Raw genomic sequence first — 22,931 nt, 5'->3', positions numbered from 1 at the left:
TCAGAAGCACGGTGATCATGATGGCCTTTTTTTTTTCTTGCCAGGTGCACTTTTAAAGATGAATGCCCAAACTCCAGCTGGTTGTCCATTGTGGAGGACTACCAGCCAAAGATGATTTCCTACAGCGTGGAAAAGCAAAGTGATGGTCGGGTACGAGCTTGACATATAGTTTTTAATGATCTTGTTGTTTTTAACTGCCAAATGTGGGGGGGAAAAGAATTAGGAATTAACGGCTGTTTGGGAATGACACCTTACCGGCCCCCTGGGGTCAGTTCAAATCTTTACAGCACATTCCTAAAAACACTAAAGTGCTCCTGTTGTAAATTTGAACACTGTAGAACACTGGGGTCCAAATTTAGCATTTATATTACTGAGGCGTTCCTCAAGGTACCCCTTTAAGTCCTCTCCTTTTTCATAATGTGATTTATGTAACTAAGACGTTTGTTTACTTCACATGCAGTCAGTAGTCAGTTGTTCAATGTCTTTAGTTATACTAGTGGTGTTCCTCAAGGTTCCATCTTAGGTCCTCTCCTTTTCATAATGTGATTTATGTAACTAATATGTTTGTTTACTTCACATGCAGTCAGTAGTCAGTTGTTCAACGTCTTCAGTTATACTAGTGGTGTTCCTCAAGGTTCCATCTTAGGTCCTCTATTTTTCATAATGTGATTTATGTAACTAAGACGTTTGTTTACTTCACATGCAGTCAGTAGTCAGTTGTTCAATGTCTTTAGTTATACTAGTGGTGTTCCTCAAGGTTCCATCTTAGGTCCTCTATTTTTCATAATGTGATGTATGTAATTAAGATGTTTGTTTACTTCACATGTAGTCAGTAGTCATTTGTTAATCTTCTTTAGTTATACTAGTGGTGTTCCTCCAGGTTCCATCTTAGGTCCTCTCCTTTTCATAATGCGATTTATGTAACTAAGGTGTTTGTTTACTTTAAATTAAGTCAGTAGTCATTTGTTAATCTTCTTTAGTTATACTAGTGGTGTTCCTCAAGGTTCCATCTTAGGTCCTCTATTTTTCATAATGTGATGTATGTAATTAAGATGTTTGTTTACTTCACATGTAGTCAGTAGTCATTTGTTAATCTTCTTTAGTTATACTAGTGGTGTTCCTCCAGGTTCCATCTTAGGTCCTCTCTTTTTCATAATGTGATTTATGTAACTAAGATGTTTGTTTATTTCACATGCAGTCAGTAGTCATTTGTTCAGTGTCTTCAGTTATACTAGTGGTGTTCCTCAAGGTTCTATCTTAGGTCCTCTATTTTTCATAATGTGATTTATGTAACTAAGATGTTTGTTTATTTCACATGCAGTCAGTAGTCATTTGTTCAACGTCTTTAGTTATACTAGTGGTGTTCCTCAAGGTTCCATCTTAGGTCCTCTCTTTTTCATCATTTGGGCTATTCGACTGGTGGCCCGCGATTTCAGTTACATTTTTTTTGCAGAAGGTCTTTAAAAACCGCAGACCGCTCCTGTAACTCTTTATTTACAAAACCCCACGCAAAATATTAATCAGTTTAATAAAATAATACTGGAGAGAACGATCCCAACTCCAAACCAATATCAATAATAATAAGGTTATTAACATCAATAACAGTGATTTAAAAAACAAACAAACAGCTGAGGGCTCCTGTAACTCTGACAAAATAAATACACCAAAATCAAATGTCTACTGTAGAGGACGCTGGTTCTCCGGAATATACAAAATAAGACTAAAAGTGAAGGTATAAGTCCGGCACCCCGGTCCTTCACTTTCTAGAAATGTGCCCCCTCCCCCCAAAAAATTTAATTGAATATCCCTAGTGTACAGTATAGTTGTGTAAAATAACAGGCTTCACTACACATCCTAAAATAAAGACCGAAGCTCTGCTGTGTTATAGCCAGCTACAGATGTGGGAGCTGTATGTTTTCATCATTAAGTTTTTCTACAGTGAATAGCCTGATGTTGCTATTAAAATGTGAGTGTAATGTTAGCACTTTAGCATCACACATGCTAACATGTGTGATGCTCCTGTCCCACTACTTAATGTTACCTTGTTGTTTGTGATATATGGCGTCTCTTACGGTGGATAAGTGCAGAGTTAGTGTACAGTCGTCCTTCGTTTACCACAGTTAATTGGGAACGGACATGACTGCACAAAGGAGGATTAATATTCATAAATCAATTATTATACGTCGGTTGCATTCTCAGACATATGGAACTATTGTGCTCCAGACATCATTCTACACGACAAAACAGATGAAACTTGTAAAAGCATGGAGGTCTACAACTTCTTTCTATGTGTCTGGGTCAAGGACATTGGATTTAAAACTCTCTCGGGTAAATATAAACCCTGTTTCCATATGAGTTGGGAAATTGTGTTAGATGTAAATATAAACGGAATACAATAATTTGCAAATCATTTTCAACCCGTATTCAGTTGAATATGCTACAAAGACAACATATTTGATGTTCAAACTGATAAACATTTTCTTTTGTTGCAAATAATCCTTAACTTTAGAATTTGATGGCAGCAACAAGTGACAAAGAAGTTGGGAAAGGTGGCAATAAATACTGATAAAGTTGAGGAATACTCATCAAACACTTATTTGGAACATCCCACAGGTGTGCAGGCTAATTGGGAACAGGTGGGTGCTATGATTGGGTATAAAAACAGCTTCCCAAAAAATGCTCAGTCTTTCACAAGAAAGGATGGGGCGAGGTACACCCCTTTGTCCACAACTGCGTGAGCAAATAGTCAAAGAAATTTAGGGATTTCAACATCTACAGTCCATAATATCGTCAAAAGGTTCAGAGAATCTGGAGAAATCACTCCACGTAAGCGGCATGGCCGGAAACCAACATTGAATGACCGTGACCTTCGATCCCTCAGACGGCACTGTATCAAAAACCGACATCAATCTCTAAAGGATATCACCACATGGGCTCAGTAACACTTCAGAAAACCACTGTCACTAAATACAGTTGGTCGCTACATCTGTAAGTGCAAGTTAAAGCTCTACTATGCAAAGCGAAAGACATTTATCAACAACACCCAGAAACGCCGCCGGCTTCTCTGGGCCCGAGATCATCTAAGATGGACTCATGCAAAGTGGAAAAGTGTTCTGTGGTCTGACGAGTCCACATTTCAAATTATTTTTGGAAATATTCGACATCGTGTCATCCGGACCAAAAGGGAAGCGAACCATCCAAAGTTCAAAAGCCAGCATGTGTGATGGTATGGGGGTGTATTAGTGCCCAAGACATGGGTAACTGTGAAGGCACCATTAATGTTGAAAGGTACATACAGGTTTTGGAACAACATATGCTGCCATCTAAGCGCCGTCTTTTTCATGGACGCCCCTGCTTATTTCAGCAAGACAATGCCAAGCCACATTCAGCACGTGTTACAACAGCGTGGCTTCGTAAAAAAAGAGTGCGGGTACTTTCCTGGCCCGCCTGCAGTCCAGACCTGTCTCCCATCGAAAATGTGTGGCGCATTATGAAGCGTAAAATACGACAGCGGAGATCCCGGACTGTTGAACGACTGAAGCTCTACATTAAACAAGAATGGGAAAGAATTCCACTTTCAAAGCTTCAACAATGAGTTTCTTCAGTTCCCAATCGTTTATTGAGTGTTGTTAAAAGGAAAGGTGATGTAACACAGTGGTGAACATGCCCTTTCCCAACTACTTTGGCACGTATTTTTAGTTAATTATTATTTGCAAAAAAAAAAAAAAGTTTATCAGTTTGAACATCAAATATGTTGTCTTTGTAGCATATTCAACTGAATATGGGTTTAAAATGATTTGCAAATCATTGTATTCCGTTTATATTTACATCTAACACAATTTCCCAACTCATACCGAAACGGGGTTTGTATGTATCGTTTTTGTAAGGGTAATGTTGTATATCATGATTTAACTTTGGTCTACCGCCATGTTTATTGTTGTTGTTGCACGCGCTGTTTGCGAGTAGCGCGTTTTCCCCGTCTTTATCAAAATATAACTATAGATCACCCATTCACACACACATTCACACACTGATGGCAGGAGCTGCCATGCAAGGCGCTAACCACGACCCATCAGGAGCAAGGGTGAAGTGTCTTGCTCAAGGACACGACGGACGTGACTGGGTTGGTAGAAGCTGGGGATCGAACCAGGAACCATCAGGTTGCTTGCACGGCCACTCTGCCAACCCTGACGCGCCGTCCCCTAAAATCTACAGATCTAAAAGAATGTGATCCTAGTCCCACTAGGGCTTACTACCCGCACACATTTTATATATCTTTTTAGATCTAGCCTTTTGTAACTCTGCTATCCTCACCTTCTTCAGCTCAGTCTAAATGTTCACGCAAACGTCGCTGTGGATCCAAACACAAGCTCAAACTTCGCCTGTAATTTCCTGGCAAATTCTTGCGAGATGTGCGAAAGGGAAGGCCTTCCTCCAAAGTTCCCAGAGTGCAAATGCATTCTCTCAAAGGGCACGATACCCAGCCAAGGTGAGCCGCTTTTCATAGACGTACTGGACTGGCAGTGTGGTTGTGTATTCTGCACCGTTACCTGTGTCTTCTTACATTCACAGGAATGAGCGTCGCATTGAAAGTCAAACTGGGCTCAATGCGCTTGTCGGAAACATTAAAGATCATGACCTGCTCCGACATCAAGGGCTCGCCCACCGCTGCTCTGTGAGGACAAATGGCACACCAACATAAGAATGCACTGATAACATGGATGCTTTTGTCTTGGGTTTGCTAATCTTTAAAAGACGAGTACTGGAGACACTATATTGCCAAAAGTATTTGGCCACCTGCCTTGACTCACATGTGAACTTGAAGTGCCATCCCATTCCTAACCCATACGCTTCAAATGATGTGGGTGCACCTTTTGCAGCTATTACAGCTTCAACTCTTCTGGAAAGGGCTGTCCACAAGGTTGCGGAGTGTGTTTATAGGAATTTTTCCACCATTCTTCCACAAGCGCATTGGTGAGGTCACACACTGAAGGCCTGGCTCTCAGTCTCCATTCTAATTCATCTCAAAAGTGTTCTATCAGTCAGGACTCTGCGCAGGCCAGTCAAGTTCATCCACACCAGACTCTTGTCATCCATGTCTTTATGGACCTTGCTTTGTGCACTGGTGCACAGTCATGTTGGAAGAGGAAGGGGCCCGCTCCAAACTGTTCCCACAAGGTTGGGGGCATGGAATTGTCCAAAATGTTTTGGTATCCTGGAGCATTCAAAGTTCCTTTCACTGGAACTAAGGGGCCAAGCCCAACTCTTGAAAATCAACCCCACACCATAATTCCTCCTCCACCAAATTTCACACTCGGCACAATGCAGTCCGAAATGTACGGTTCTCCTGGCAACCTCCAAACCCAGACTGGTCCATCAGATTGCCAGATGGAAAAGTGTGATTCATCAGTCCAGAGAAGGCGTCTCCACTGCTCTAGAGTCCAGTGGCGACGTGCTTTACACCACTGCATCCCACACTTTGCATTGGACTTGGTGACGTATGGCTTAGATGCAGCTGCTCGGCCATGGAAAGACATTCCATGAAGCTCTCTGCATACTGTACGTGGGCTAATTGGAAGGTCACATGAAGTTGGGAGCTCTGTAGCAACTGACTGTGCAGAAAGTCTTAGCACTATGCTGACCTCTCTGTCAGTTTACGTGGCCTACTACCTGGTGGTTGAGTTGCTGTTGTTCCCAAACTCTTCACTTTTCTTATAATAAAGCCCACAGTTGACTTTGGTATATTTAGGAGCGAGGAAATGTCACGACGGGATTTGTTGCACAGGCGGCATCCTATGACAGTTCAATGCTGGAAATCACTGAAAGCGGCCCATTCTTTCACAAATGTTTGTAGAAACGGTCTCCATGCCTAAGTGCTTGATTTTATACACCTGTGGGCGGGACAAGTGATTAGGAACACATGATTAGGGACACCTGATTCTCATCATTTGGATGGTTGGCCATATACTTTTGGCAATATAGTGTATATGCATTGTCATCCATTTATTCACATTCCAATTCTACTTTATTTCACATGCACTGCTAATATTTGTACTCATTTTTTAAATATATTTTTGAGTCATTTTATTTACAATTGCATTTTATATTCTTTGATATTATTCCTTTATTACATGTTTTTACTGCCATAAAGAGCTGTTAAGCTGCATTTTGATTGCCACAAACATTTTTAACAATGCTAAAGGGCTTATTATGCTGACTGTTCATTTCATATTTCATTTGAATGAATTGAAAATAAGTTTTGTTTGGTTGTTAGGTGCCAGCACTGCATTGAGGTGGGATGTGCTTGGAGTAATGGCAACTGTTCCTGGGCTACTGCAGGAGTCGTGAGTGTAAGGATCCACTTGGTTTTTTTACGCGTTGAAACTGAAATTAGTTGTGAAAGGATCAATCAATCAATGTTTATTTATATAGCCCTAAATCACAAGTGTCTCAAAGGGCTGCACAAGCCACAACGACATCCTCGGTACAGAGCCCACATAAGGGCAAGGAAAAACTAACCCCAGTGGAACATCGATGTGAATGACTATGAGAAACCTTGGAGAGGACCTCTAGGGGAGACCGAAAGCAATGGATGTCAAGTGGGTCTGACATAATATTGTGAGAGTCCAGTCCATAGTGGATCCAACATATCAGTGAAAGTCCAGTCCATAGTGGATCCAACATAATAGTGAGAGTCCAGTCCATAGTGGGGCCAGCAGGAAGCCCTCCCGAGTGGAGACGGGTCAGCAGCGCAGAGATGTCCCCAACCGATGCACAGAGGCAATGATGAGAGATATAGCAGATTAGTCTCGCTTAACAAGTGGCTGGCTAGCTTCTGTAGACAACAGGGACTAACGTTTATTGATAATTGGCCCTCTTTCTGGGGCAAACCAAACTTGCTGATGAGAGACGGCCTTCACACTAACCAGGAAGGCGCCATCATCCTGCCTAGGAACATAGACTACTGTTTAAGTCACACTTGACTAACTAGACTAGAGCGAGCCCGGTCACAGGCAATTACAGAGTCTGCTAGTCCGGGTGAGGAAAACAAGATGAATCAATTGACAGCATTGAGCAGCAACACTGATCTGCAGTCTGATTGGCTGCTACAAAGTTCATTAGTATTCATTACAGGTCCACTGATTATTGGCACCCATATTTGGCATTTTGACAATTGGACTTTTTGTTTTTATTTTTTTAACAGAACTACAAAGTAGATAGTAATAAATACTGCTCAAGGACCACCCCCATTTGCCCTGCATGAGAAATATCCCCCCATTTTTGTTTATTCATTCATAAACAAAAATTACTCAATAATTCTCTCAAATATGTTTAGATTTTTGACAAGGGATTTATTTTGAATTCTTGTGAGAATTCTATTCTATCACTGCAGCACTCACGAGGCCACGCCCCCTTTCTCTCCTCGCAGCGCCGGTGGCCTAGAGTGCGTCTCCTCTGCTTACCCGTCAGAAGTTTAACATTTTGCAGAGACGTCCAGTTTTTGTCCTTCTTTCCTGGCGTCCTGCCGGCCTCGTTTTGGTTGTATTTAGCTATTTAAGCGAGTTTTTTGTTCCGTGATTGAGTCAAATAACGCAACAGATTCGATGGGCATGAAGACGACAGAAAAGATATCCCTGAAAAAAATCCAAACTTTGTGTAAATAATTTACAAACAGGAGATTTGTCAGGTTCAAACCCTGATGACATCTATTAAACAGACAAGAAGCAAGGAATTAAACAGAGACAGGATTAAATTTGGCTCATGAGGAGAAACGTCTGGGCTGTACTCTTGTACAGTCTTCCACCACGCTCTGTCGAAATGGTTGCACGCCCCCTCTTTTATTTGGACTGTCCCTGATTTCATAGCAACAGCTGTTTCTAAGGGGAGATGGGGTCGTAAAAAGCTGTTGCACTCGGTCACAAAACAGTTCAAAGAAAAGATGCCTGGAGCTTGCGTCAGGTCCTGCTTCATCTCCGCTAGTAGATCTCGGGTCAAGACAAGATCTTCCTGTGGATCACAATAGATCAAAGAAACCGACACCTTCATGCCGCTTCCCATCGTACACAGTGGAATTTTACAAGCCTTGGTAAGATCAAAGACAGCTTTTGTCTGCTCGCCGGGAACTCATGGGAGCAGAAAGTTTTGTGATAATTTACATACAATTATTCTGACAAGATTATTGTATAAGTAAATAAGAGCAGGCAGCAACTCACGCATTCTCGTACTTTCTGTAACATTCAGGTCAGCCAGCATGAAAAATGTCTCAACTATAATCTGTGAAGGAGCTCAGAATTGTTTTTATTTAAATATTCCCAATGTTCAGGGTTCCTTTTGAGTAAACCCTGAAATGTAATAAAGTGCTATAACACAGAGTAGATCAGACCTGGGCAAATGAAGGCCCGGGGGCCACATGCGGCCCGTTCAGCTTTTCAACGTGGCCCGCCTGACATTCCCAAATATTTTTTTTAGATCTTTAAGATGGAAAGTGTAGCTGCCATTATGATGTGCAGTGATGTTTTCTAATGACCGTAAGTCTTGAACTATACAACGTACTTCAATGGTTGGAATCTGCGCTTTTGCATGATATTTTAGTGACTAGTGTTGTCCTGATACCAATATTATTTAGATACTTTTCGGTACTTTTCGATACTTTTCTAAATAAAGGGGACCAGAAAAATGGCATTATTGGCATTATTTTAACAAAAAAATCTTAGGGTGCGGCGGACCGGTACTTTTCAGAGGCGGTATGGTACCGAATATGATTCACTAGTATCGCGGTACTATACTAATACCCGTATACCATACTACCCTATTAGTTACTAAGGTAATCTACGTCACAGCAGGTCAGATGAGGCACCAAGCAGTGTGGGTGGGGAGCGTTTCCACAGAGTGTTTCCAGAGCCTGAAATGTGGGTGTCAGGGACAGACGCGGAAGGAGATTTTTACAAGAAAGTTCTAAAGCTTAGTGATGTATCAGATATATCAGATTGTAGGTGGGTTTATTTTTACACTTCGCGTTCATATTTAGCTGTGTTTGTTGCGTTTTTGTTGTATTTGGCTTGATTGTAAAATATGTCGATTGAGAGGGGGTGTGACGTTCATATGTTCTCAATATTCAGGGTTTTATCGTTCATAGAAACATTTTAAATTACATTCCGTTTTTAAGGCGGTCTGTTATAACATTTTTAGCATTCAATCAGACTTTATTGTGAGGTTTTGTATTAGTTTTCCTAAGAATAGATATATTGGCCCCCAAACACATTTTCTTTGCTCTAAATTTGGCCCCTGAGTCAAAATAATTGCCCAGGCCTGGAGTAGATAGTGAGTTATTCTGATTTAAATGCTGTATTTTGACCAATTTTCCCAGGAAATTTGGCCTTATTTTGAAATGCAAATATTGATGCTCCTCTTAGACACGTAATAAAGGTGTTTGAAGTTTTTTGTTGCTAAATTAAACACAACATTAGCGCCACGTAAAACATTATGTCGCGACTTTTCTGAAAAAATAAGGTTAAGTCCATCTGTTTATTGTAAGGGTGTAACGGTACACAAAAATGTTGGTTCGGTACGTACCTCGGTTTAGAGGTCACGGTTCGGTTCTTTTTCGGTACAGTAAGAAAACAACAAAATATAAATGTTTTGGTTATTTATTTACCAAATTTGGAAGCAATGGCTTTATCCTTTTAACGTTGGGAACCCTATAATAATTCTGCCCAAAAATAGAAATAGCTCTGTGTGTGTTCCAATTCAATTATTTAGTGTCTCTGGATCTTGTTTAAATCTCAGCTCAGATAATGCAGTTCTTGGAGAAAGTTCTTGGAGAAAGGTTTTGTAGAGTAAAGCAGTGCAGTCCATGTGCTGCGGTTAAGGCTGAAAATGTGTAGAGGGTTGGCTCGAGGGCCTCCTACCAGCCCAGACAGAACAGGTGGTGGGGTTCCTGGCTGGAATCTCCCAAGAACGATCCTTGGACTAGATGCTTTTTTTCCTTAGCTCGCCATCATAAAGAGAAGCCTGGCCTGTGTAAGAACCAGGACCATCCTTATAAATCAATGTGTACACAAATCAAATATCTTCATTAAATAACACTAATTGCATTATAAAGTATTCAGAACAGGTTCTAGTTTTTTCCTCAATATTGTACAATATAAATCAACATACATGTCAGAATCACAATATGCAATAAAGTGCTAAAATAACCTTTAGCAACATAAATATGACCTATACAATTCGGTCAGTGCACTAAACGTGCTTATTATTTAGTTTATTATTATTCTTCGGTCAATGGTCAACAAGATAAACAAACAGTTGTACATTCATAGATTGAAAATGAAAATGTTGCAGACCGAAAGGGTTTAGGCTGAAGTTGAACACTTATTGCGCCTAATCCTATAAACAATGTCAAGTACAAGATGAACTTCCGAAACTTAGGAAATGTCCTTTGTACAACATATTATAAATACACATTATACACAACATAAACACAGTTCAATTATATACACAGTAAAGGCATGTGAAATATCCTTGTACACGTTAAACCTTTGCACCAATTATATACTATATACAAACAATTATACTTCCATTACTATATATATCCCACATTTAGTTTTTAATTAACATTGGGACGGTGTGGCGCAGTGGAAGAGTGGCCGTGCGCGACCCGAGGGTCCCTGGTTCAATCCCCACCTAGTACCAACCTCGTCATGTCCGTTGTGTCCTGAGCAAGACACTTCACCCTTGCTCCTGATGGGTGCTGGTTAGCGCCTTGCATGGCAGCTCCCTCCATCAGTGTGTGAATGTGTGTGTGAATGGGTAAATGTGGAAGTAGTGTCAAAGCGCTTTGAGTACCTTGAAGGTAGAAAAGCGCTATACAAGTACAACCCATTTATCATTTATCATTGATCATAGTATTAACTACTGTGTTGATTCAAGAGTGATATATTTTTTCAAGACATTGGTCTTAAAGTGTTTTTTAAATGTGTGAATGGAACTGGAACATTTTAAGGAATCATCCAAGCTGTTCCATCAAACACATTCAAAAGTGCATTCCACACACAATAGTCATCATTGGTTCAAGTCATAGACCTTGTATATGGACCATTGTGAAATATGCCACAGAGACTGTTGTAATGAAACAATGGAAGAAAGACTAATATATTTTCATAAACATGGTCTCACCAACTTCACTTCTACAGTCACACAAAAAATCTGTGGCTGGTAATCGGCTCTATAAAGTTAACAAATGGGCATTTAGTTTAGAATCCCGTCAGCACAATATTTCGGGTGAAAACGAGAATAAAAACCTACCTCGAGCAGAAATACAATCTGTCTCCCATCATGTCCTGTCTACTGGCCACTTCCTGCTACCGGCTTATAAGCACAGCTGATTGGACCGCGGTGGTCACGTGACAAAAAGTAATAGATAGCAAGAGCTTAATAGTCTCTGCAAAAGTATGTATTTGACACCTGCGTTACTCCAGCATGCCGTGTGTTGTGCCTCGGTGTGCATTGTTTACACAACGTGCGGTACGCTACTTATGTCCGTCCGTGCAGTGCGCTACTTAATATGTTCCTGTGGAAACTCGTTTGGTACACCTCTGAACCGAACTGAACCCCCCCGTACCGAAACGGTTCAATACAAATACACGTACAATTACACCCTTAGTTTATTGACATAATATTCATGTTTAAATAGCTTTTACTGAAAAATAGTATCGGCTCTAAATATCGCTTATCGGCCTATTCGTTGCTATCAGCCCTAAAAAACAAACATAATGGTGGATGTGTCGTATTCATACATAAAGTGACATTCAGTTCTTCCCACAGGACAGAGTTTGCCAAACAATCCAGTCAGCAACGATGCTTTCAGTGAGTCACAACTCTTCAACATTGCCTGAACTGAGTAGAAGACAACACCTAACATTCTTTTTGTTAGATCTCCTCCGTCACCCCCAGCGTTGTGTCTTTCTACGGCCACAACCGCGCCGTTATGTCTGGCTACAACCTGGGTCAGGTGGTCGGAGTGAGGGTCCAGACCGGCATGGACTGCACACCACAGGAGTGAGCCTTCTCTTCATTGTTTGTGTTCAAATGTACACTTTTATCCATCACAACATTTGTTGGAAACACCCTGCACATAATTCATCACAAGCCTGTAGTTCCAAACTACTGAACTGAATTCATTGCAGGTCTCCCGTGTGGGACAACACGGGTCAGGAGTTGCTCTTCCACATTCCCGCCAATGAAGGCAAATGGACAGTTGGTCTGTGCGCCGTCCTCCCAGACGCTAGTTGCCATGGCAACAGCACACTCACCTATGTGTCCTCCCCGTCCTGCACTGCTGTGACACCAAACACCACCTGGAGCAGGTAAGTAACTGTGTGTAAGTCTCTCTCTTACTCAAGCTCTGGTATCCATCTGATACCAAGTAAATAGTTACACTTTGTGGTTGTGGTTTAGGTCTATTTTAAACATGCATGCAGTTACAATATGACTGTCATGTCTGTGTAATCATGTTTTGTTTTAGTCATGTTTAGTTTAGTTATTGGACTCTTTAGTTTCTGGCTTTTCACTCCCTTGTCTTGTTTCCATGATTACCATTAGTTTCACCTGTTCCACGTTTGGACTCATTGTGCACTCTTGTTTGTCACCATAGCAACCCATTAGTTTTCACCTGTCACGTCACGCACCTGTTTCACGTTTTGAGTCACGCACCTGTTTTCGTTAATCATGTCTGTAGTATTTAAGTTCATTGTTTTCAGTTTGTCTTGCTGGTGACATCTGTCATGACTAGGACTGTGGCGTGGTTTGTTCTTCCGTGGTGCAAATGAACATTTGGACCAGACATGGCATGAAGGTGAAGACATATTTAATTTTACTATAACAAAAAGAACAAACTAAAGGCGCGCACAAGGTGGAAGTACAAACTTGACAAATGAAACCAATACTTGCACGTGGGCAAAAAAACTAAGGACATGAACAAAAGTCGCTAACTGTGGCATGAATCGAAAAAACTTACTTGGACAGGACATGAAGTACGCAGAGGTAAACAGAGTGTGACAGGGGTATGATGTCGCCACAGTCCTAGTCATGACAGATGTCACCAACAAGACAAACTGAAAACAATGAACTTAAATACTACAGACATGATTAACGAAAACAGGTGCGTGACTCAAAACGTGAAACAGGTGCGTGACGTGACAGGTGAAAACTAATGGGTTGCTATGGTGACAAACAAGAGTGCACGATGAGTCCAAACGTGGAACAGGTTAAACTAATGGGTAATCATGGAAACAAGACAAGGGAGTGAAAAGCCATAAACTAAAGAGTCCAATAACTAAACAAAACATGACTAAAACAAAACATGATTACACAGACATGACAATGACACATCACATATTTCCACTTTTGACTTGAAACTTCTATTGTGATCTCAAAAAATTAGAATCCAAGTGCAGATCCGTGAAAGTCTCTTTTTACTAACAAAAAATCACTGGAGAAAATAAATCAATTGCAACAAAAGTTCAGCTCCAGGAAAACCGGGTCAACATCTGTCCTCCACCAGAGGAATTAAAAAAAAACAAAATTACAAAAGGTCCAGGGAAGAAGACAAAGTACGTATGCTCAGACTAAACTCTACCCCAGCCAACGGACAAACTGGCACCCGCTGAGTGGAGATCCAGGGTTTAAATCAGGTGGTTGATTGGAGACAGGTGGGCTCAGATGACTGTCAGCACACCTGAAACTAATGACAGGGTAGAGACTTACAGACTAGAGATGCGCGGTTTGCGGGCACAACCGCGCAGTACGCGGATTATCCGCGGATCGGGCGGATGAAATTAAAAAAAATTAGATTTTATCCGCGGGTCGGGTCGGGTCGGGCGGTTGAAATTAAAAAAAATTAGATTTTAAATAGATTCAGGCGGGTGGCAGTTAAACCAATTCGGAAATATATATACATAGTTAAATGTTGTTACCCACATACGAAAAACGAGCAGGCACCTGCTGCATATGCCACAACAGAAGAAAAGAAAAGAAAAGAGATGGACACTTTTACGGAGCGGAGAAGGGACGCCTCGCCGGGGTCCGGGACCGAGGCCCCTTCCCCCGAGAGGGCCCCACCGGGAGCCGTAGCTGAGGCGATCCGCGAGAAGGGCCCGACGCACGTCCAGGGTCACCACCGCGCCCACCGCACCGACACCCCGCCTCGTCCGCCTTCGCCGCGGCCGGCGTCACGCGCAGCAGGTAAGCAGCTTACCTGCCCGCCACCCCCGTGGCCCGGGGCTCGTAACAGGGGTCACTCCGCGCGCTCCGCCCGCGCAGCTTACCTGCCCGCCACCCCTGTTGCCGGGGGCGCGTAACAGGGGTCACTCCGCGCGCAGTGCGCTCACGAAAGGGGTGGGGCTCACCCTGGTTGATATAGACAGCAGGACGGTGGCCATGGAAGTTGGAACCCTCTAAGGAGTGTGTAACAACCCACCTGCCGAATCAACTAGCCCTGAAAATGGATGGCGCTGGAGCGTCGGGCCCATACCCGGCCGTCGCCGGCAGCGAGACGCGCTTGGAGGTGCGCTCAGCGCGGCTCCCATATGATTGCGCACTGGTGTGCGTCTGGGTCGTGACAGCGTGGCACGCGAATGTCTGTGCTGCATTGGATCAGTCTCCTTTCTTTAACAGGCAAAAGCTTTATAACCTCACTAATGCCTTGCATCGTCTATATTAGATATATAACAACGGGCGGGTGCGGGCGGGTGCGGTTTTGATCAAATGTTAGATCGGGTGGATGGCGGATGGTTGACGACTTTCTGATGCGGTTGCGGATGAAATAATTGCCTATCCGCGCATCTCTATTACAGACACAAGAGGGGAGGGGAGTAGAAAAACAAGAGGAAAAAGAGCAGGAGAAACCGCCCTCATGACAACTTCATCATTTTGTGGATTTGCCTCAAGTTAGTTGGTTATGATCACGATAACACAGGAAAAAGTTATTTGGAAAAGAGTACACACTAGAGATGCGCGGTTTGCGGACACAACCGCGGAGTCCGCGGATAAACCGCGGGTCGGGCGGGTAAAAATAGATTTTAAATAGATGAGGGCAGTTAAATGTTGTTACCCACATACGAAAAACGAGCAGCACTCTTTGAAACAGTCAATTATTCATCAGGCACTGCAGCACAACACAATACAACAGTAGAAGAAAAAAGAAAAAGATGGCACCGCGTCCCAGCAACAAGTGGCGCAAGTGAGCGCTCCTTCAGTGCAGCAGGGCGCATTTTAGAGGCCAGGCGCTCTCGCATGAATCCTGACACAGTAGATTTCATTCTATTCCTGCATAGTGCTAACAAAAAAAAAAAGTAAGTAGACATACGGTTGGATATGTTAAACGAATTAGTCTACGTTACCTATAGGCTATACCAAATAAGCCCATGTCTAACCTATATTGAGTTCGGTCAGCTAAATAATTTTGATGGTTACGTGTTGATTGGGCGCACTACAATGCAAAGGAATTAAGGCAATTGCGTTGTTTATTGTGTTTTTTTTCTATTGGAGATATACTACTATGTGTGAATAATTATTTGGCCTCGCTTTCAAGTGAAACGCATCTCCGATTGGCGACAATGTAAGGATATTTAGCCTGCTTTGTTTGTCGCGACCGTCTATTTTCATTATGATTCAAGTTTGATGATAAAGTGCAGTCTGATGGGTTTGATTTCCCCCCTTCAGCTATTTGCCTTGGCCAATAAGTTGCAGGCAATTCATTATTATTATTTATTTAATTCATTTTTGTTTAAATAGGGATGACATACATACGGTATGTTATTGTATAATTTAAGTTTGTGCGCGTGATTGACAGCCTAAGGCTTATGAGGCACATTTTTTATTTATTTTTTTTATTTCAACTTAAAAACGTATGAGCCTATGCCTATGCCTACAACATAGGCTATGTGTTTATCTTTATTGACAATGGAGATTGTCTGATATTTTGTCATGGCTGCAGATCAATCAATAAAGGTTCATCTTTGTCGCAAAATTGTTCACTGCTTCACTGTGCACCCCGCTCTCGTCCCTATTTGAGCATTATAACGTTAACAAGTTAATATTCATTGAAATAAATTCAGAACATTTTTTTTTACCTAACGAAAATATAGGCCTAGTCTTTCTAAAACATTTTTTTAACTTCTTAAAAGCCTCGTTCTGCTTGCTGCAACTGCGCACACAAAGTGTGAGGAACGCACTCCTGATCTGAGGGCATTGGCAACAATAGTCAACACTTTCTTAATGGAAATGACAATAATATTATAATAATGATAAATAATATTATCACGCATTAATATCTCTTAGCCACTAATGCGTGGCCAAGCTATATTAATGCGTGGCACACATTGAATGTCTCCGCTGCATTGGATCAGTCTCCTTTCTTTAACAGGCAAAAGCTTTATAACCTCACTCATGCCTTGCATCGTCTATATTAGATATATAACAACGGGCGGGTGCGGGCGGGTGTGGTTTTGATAAAATGTTGGTTCGGGTGGATGGCGGATGGTTGACGACTTTTGTGATGCGGTTGCGGATGAAATAATTGCCTATCCGCGCATCTCTAGTACACACACACACACACACACACACACACACACACACACACACACACACACACACACACACACACACACACACACACACACACACACACACACACACACACACGTTATCATTTGGAATGGGGACCAAGTTTTTGATCATGACTTGTGGGGACCAGCCTTTCTACAGGTTGTGGAGGCATTAAAAAAAATGGTGTAAAATTTCCACTGCCCAGTTACCTCATACACATCTTTAAATCTCTGGATTGATGAAGTAATGTGCTGATCATTCTTACTGGGGACCCTGGGGGGAAAGAGTTAATATGGTTCATGGGCACCAAATTTAAAAAACTTAGCATATTTCACAAAAATTTGTATGTGACTACTGAGAACCATTTAAAAAAATAGTTTAAATTAAATTAAATTAAATTAAAGGTTTCCCTTTAGGGTACCTGTTTTTTTGTCCCCATACCGTCAGAGGTCCCCTAAAGGTGACTGTGTAAACAGAGCCATGTCCCCATTAAGTAAGCATTGCCAGAACACACACCATTGTTACCATGGCAGTCTTAATGTCTCTTCTTACGGCTGTTTAGCCATTTCTGCACAAACTCCGAATGTCTCAAGGCCAAATTCAGCTATTTTGATGCTGACGATACTAATAATTGGCTGCTGTTTTGTATTCTTTAGTGGTAAGAGAAAAATCACCCTATTCGGATCCAACTTTGAGTTTGTCGACGGCGTTCTGCACAGTCACACCCAGCAGGAAGTCAGCCTCTTCACCGACAGAAGCTCTCAAGTAAGAGACTTTGGTGCACTTCACAATGTGTCATGTCAAATGAAAGCATGTCCCAATGATATTTCATGCCTTATGACATTGCAATGTTCATGGCTGAAAACTGTGTCACGATACACGTGTTTAATATCGATGATTAGTAGTGATGGGTCCGGCAACACCGATGCATCGGCGCAGGCGTCGAGCTCATAGAGCAAAACCCTGTGTTGGTGCGCGTACCGCTTTTAGAAAGTCACGTGACCGATCATGAGCTGTTTTGGTCACGTGACCGATACGCGAACTGTGTCGCACTGACGCCTCCTCTGTGCCCTGTGAGCGGGTCTTTTTTTACAGCCGGAGAAATAATAACTAAGAAAAATTGTCTAAAATGTAATACGTCGGAAAAACTTTTTTTTTTTTAATAAAAATGTGTAAAAAAATAAAATTAAAACAATTTCCAGTCCACAATCATCCACAACACGTTCTCTTAGATTTCCATGTTATGATACATGTTCACATTATTTATTGACTGTATCTAAAAAAGATAAAAATATATTTTTATTTAAATGAAGATATGAAATAATACTAAATGAAATACAATGACTTGGTTTATATTATTGTATATACTAGGGCAGGGGTCACCAACGCGGTGCCCGCGGTCACCAGGTAGCCCGTAAGGACCAGATCAGTAGCCCGCTGGCCTGTTCTAAAAATAGCTCAAAGAGCAGCACTAACCAGTGAGCTGCCTCTATTTTTTTAATTTTATTTATTTACTAGCAAGCTGGTCTCGCTTTGCTCGACATTTGTAATTCTAGAAGAGACAAAACTCAAATAGAATTTGAAAATCCAAGAAAATATTTTAAAGACTTGGTCTTCACTTGGAATAAGCGGTAGAAAATGGATTGATGGATGGGTCTTCACTTGTTTAAATAAATTCATTTATTTTCTACTTTGCTTCTTATTACTTTTAGAAATACAATTTTAGAGAAAAAATACAACCTTAAAAATGATTTTAGGATTTTTAAACAAATATACCTTATTACCTTTTAAATTTCTTCCTCTTCTTTCCTGACAATTTAAATCAATGTTCAAGTAAAAAAAATTTTTTTTATTGTAAAGAATAATAAATATTTTAGCTTCTGGTTTTTCGATGAAGAATATTTGTGAAATATTTCTTCAAACTTACTATGATTAAAATTCAAAAAAATTATTCTGGCAAATCTAGAAAATCTGTACAATCAAATTTAAATCTTATTTCAAAGTATTTTGAATTTCTTTTAAAAATTTTGTTCTGGAAAATCTAGAAGAAATACTGATTTGTCTTTGTTAGAAATATAGCTTGGTCCAATTTGTTAAATATTCTAACAAAGTGCAGATTGGATTTTAACCAATTCAAAACATGTCATCAAAATTCTAAAATGATTCTAGATTTGAATTTCTTTTAAAAATTTTGTTCTGGAAAATCTAGAAGAAATACTGATTTGTCTTTGTTAGAAATATAGCTTGGTCCAATTTGTTAAATATTCTAACAAAGTGCAGATTGGATTTTAACCAATTTAAAACATGTCATCAAAATTCTAAAATGTATCTTAATCAGGAAAAATTACTAATGATGTTCCATAAATTATTTTTTTAATTTTTTCAAAAAGATTCAAATTAGCTAGTTTTTCTCTTCTTTTTGTCGGTTGAATTTTGAAATTTAAAGAGTCGAAATTGAAGATAAACTATGTTTCAAAATTTTATTTTAATTTTTTTCGTGTTTTCCCCTCTTTTAAACCGTTCAATTAAGTGTTTTTTTCATCATTTATTCTCTACAAAAAACCTTCCGTAAAAGGAAAAAAAAAATGTACGACGGAATGACAGACAGAAATACCCATTTTTTTATATATATATACATTTATTTATTTAGCTATTCTTGTTTAAATCACACTTACGTGTAACTTACAAATGACAATATATTTATTTATTTAAGTGTGTATCAAACTGGTAGCCCTTCGCATTAATCAGTACCCAAGAAGTAGTTTTTGGTTTCAAAAAGGTTGGTGACCCCTGTACTAGAGCATAAAATCAGTGTCAGTTGAGTCGGTCCATAGGTTGCCTGTAGGGATTTTTAATGTCCAGCAGATGTCAGTATTTAGTGACACAGTATCGACACAGTATCAATACAGTTTTGCAATGTGTCGAAACGCTTCATGACGCCTCATCAACCCGTCACTAATGATTAGTGATATTTTTTTGACCTATGGAAAATATGGACCAGGAGAAAAATCTATGAAATGTAAAAGGGAATAAGCGGTAGAAAATGGATGGATGGATGTAAACATTTTTATTTCAAGTGTAACCTTCCTCGACTATCAAGACAGAAAGGAAAGGAAATGTCAACACAAACCTGGAAAACACTCAATGTAAAAATCGCATTAAACTATAACTTCTGAAAATGAAGGTGCAAAAATAAGGAATACGTAAGAAATGCTTATTAAAGTGTATGAAAACAGTGCAAAGTGTGAACATGTAAACAGAGAAACCTGAGAAGAAAACATTTTTTTTCAGCAGTTTTAGTGCCAGGAAATAACGGCTGTGTAACATGTATTTGCCCTGTTATTCTTATTTAACTATGGAAATGATTTTTTGTCATGCAGTAATTGTTTAAATATTATTAATATATCGGTCAATATTGAGAATTATTAACATTTTCATGACATATGGAAAATAAGGCGCAGGAGAATAATAATATTTATTTGAAATGTAACTTCCTCTGATTATAATCCACTCAGCTATCAAGGCAGAAAGGAAATGTCAACACAAGCATGGAAAACACACAATGTAAGCAAAATTGTAAAATCACATTAAACACTTAAATATAACCTCTTAAAATGAAGGTGCAAAAATAAGGAAGATGGAAGAAATGCTTAATAAAGTGTAAGAAAATAGTACAAAGTGTGAAAATGTAAACAGAGAAAACATTTTTTTCAGCTGTTTTAGTGCCAGGAAATAACATCTGTGTAACATGCATTTGCCCTGTTATTCTTATTTAACTATGGAAATTATTTTTTGTTATGCAGTAATTGTTTAGATATTATTAATATAACGGTCAATATTGAGAATTATTAACATGTTTATGACTTATGGAAAATAAGGAGCAGGAGAATAATAATATTTATTTGAAATGTAACCTTCCTCTGATTATAATCCACTCAGCTATCAAGGCAGAAAGGAAATGTCAACACAAGCGTGGAAAACAAACAATGTCAACAAAATAGTCAAATCACATTGAACACTTAACAATAAGATCTTAAAAATAAGGAATATGTAAGAATTGCTTCATAAGGTCTAAGAAAATAGTGCAAAGTATGACAATGTAAACAGAGAAACCTGAGAAGAAGAATTTTCTGCAGGTTTAGTGCCAGGAAATAACGGCTGTGTAACATGTATTTGCCATGTTATTTTTATTTAACAATGGAAATGAATTTTTGTTATGCAATAATTGTTTAAATATTATTAATATATCGGTCAATATTGATAAATATTAAAAATGTTATGACTTATAGAAAATAGGGAGCAAGAGAATAATATTTATTTGAAATGTAACCTTCCTCTGATTATAATCCACTCAGCTATCAAGGCAGAAAGGAAATGTCAACACAAGCGTGGAAAACAAACAATGTCAACAAAATAGTCAAATCACATTGAACACTTAACAATAAGCTCTTAAAAATAAGGAATATGTAAGAATTGCTTCATAAAGTGTAAGAAAATAGTACAAAGTGTGGAAATGTAAACAGAGAAAACATTTTTTTCAGCTGTTTTAGTGCTAGGAAATAACATCTGTGTAACATGCATTTGCCCTGTTATTCTTATTTAACAATGGAAATGAATTTTTGTTATGCAGTAATTGTTTAAATATTATTAATATATCGGTCAATATTGATAAATATTAAAAATGTTATGACTTATAGAAAATAGGGAGCAAGAGAATAATATTTATTTGAAATGTAAACTTCCTCTGATTATAATCCACTCAGCTATCAAGGCAGAAAGGAAATGTCAACACAAGTGTGGAAAACAAACAATGTCAACAAAATAGTCCAATCACATTGAACGCTTAACAATAAGCTCTTAAAAATAAGGAATATGTAAGAATTGCTTCATAAGGTCTAAGAAAATAGTGCAAAGTGTGACAATGTAAACAGAGAAACCTGAGAAGAAGAATTTTCTGCAGGTTTAGTGCCAGGAAATAACGGCGAACTTCCTCTTTGTAAAATGACATTAAACACTTCTCTTAAAATGAAGGTGCGAAAATAAGGAACATGTAAGAAATGCTTCGTAAAGTGTAAGAGATTAGTGCAAAGTGTGAAAATGTAAACGTAGAGAAACTATTTTCTGCAGGTTGAGTGGCAGGAAGTTACAGCTGTGCACGAAAGGGTGGTGTGGTGTTGGCGGTCTTGGTGGAGACGGGCGCCTCGAATCATTTACAGACCACATTAGTCTGACTACTGTCTGTTTTTGTGTTTTTTTAAATCCTAAAAATAAATAGTGTCAGTCAGTGTTTGTGATCTGCATTAAAAGACATTATTGGACAATGGCCGATCAAATACTTTTTCACGAAAATAGGCCATTACCAATTGATCGGCTGCTTACTGCTACTAGGAAAAAAGCCCAAACTGCGGCCCGCCGGCTTCTTCTGTTTGGCCCGCGAGACGTCCTGAGTTTAATAAGGAATCTGGCCACAGGGAGATCTTAATTTACTTTAATAGTCCATTTATATGCTGCTGCTTTGTCCCCATCTGGTGGACAAATGAGTAAATCATAACCAACTATTATGCTTTGCATGAGTATGAGCACGGCATTTATGCAAACAAGCTTCCTCAGTCATGGTGCAAAAAAAAAAAATCGAATCAACAAAAAATGCCAACAGACCTGGTCACACATAACACAACATAACACAGTTTGTGGATATTATATGAAAAAATGTCCGTGCACCATAAAAACATTTGGAATTACACCCATTTAAAGCCACTCCAAAGCATGATGGGACACATGAAAAACACTCTCTCAATGTTTGGTGCATTTTAGCTGCTTGATATTTCTGATTGACAGTTATATTAATTACATATCCATTGTATTAATACAAGTTAATTAATATAATATGTACATCTGCATACAAAACCTAAAAGCAGTGAAGTTGTCACATTGTGTAAATGGTAAATAAAAAGAGAATACAACAAATCCTTTTCAACTTATATTCATTTGAATAGACTCCAAAGACAAGATATTTAACGTTCGAGCTGGAAAACTTTAATTTTTGCAAATATTAGCTCATTTGGAATTTGATGCCTGCAACATGTTTCAAAAAAGCTGGCACAAGCGGCAAAAAAGACTGAGAAAGTTGAGGAATGCTCATCAAACACTTGTTTGGAACATCCCACAGGTGAACGGGCTAATTGGGAACAGGTGGGTGCCATGATTGGGTATAAAAGCAGCTTCCATGAAATGCTCAGTCATTCACAAACAAGGATGGGGCGAGGGTCACCACTTTGTCAACAAATGTGTGAGAAAATTGTCCAAGAGTTTAAGTAGAACATTTC

General features: G+C 39.6%; 1 pseudogene; it reads left to right on the top strand.

Moving 5' to 3' along the window:
* The window catches only part of LOC133621990 (plexin-C1-like), a 52,379-nt pseudogene that overhangs the window by 10,763 nt on the left and 18,685 nt on the right, over nt 1-22,931 (top strand).

This window comes from Nerophis lumbriciformis, linkage group LG25 (genome assembly GCF_033978685.3).
Source record: "Nerophis lumbriciformis linkage group LG25, RoL_Nlum_v2.1, whole genome shotgun sequence".
In the NCBI taxonomy this organism is placed as follows: Eukaryota; Metazoa; Chordata; class Actinopteri; order Syngnathiformes; family Syngnathidae; genus Nerophis; species Nerophis lumbriciformis.
This window is presented reverse-complemented; position numbering and strand designations above follow the sequence as displayed.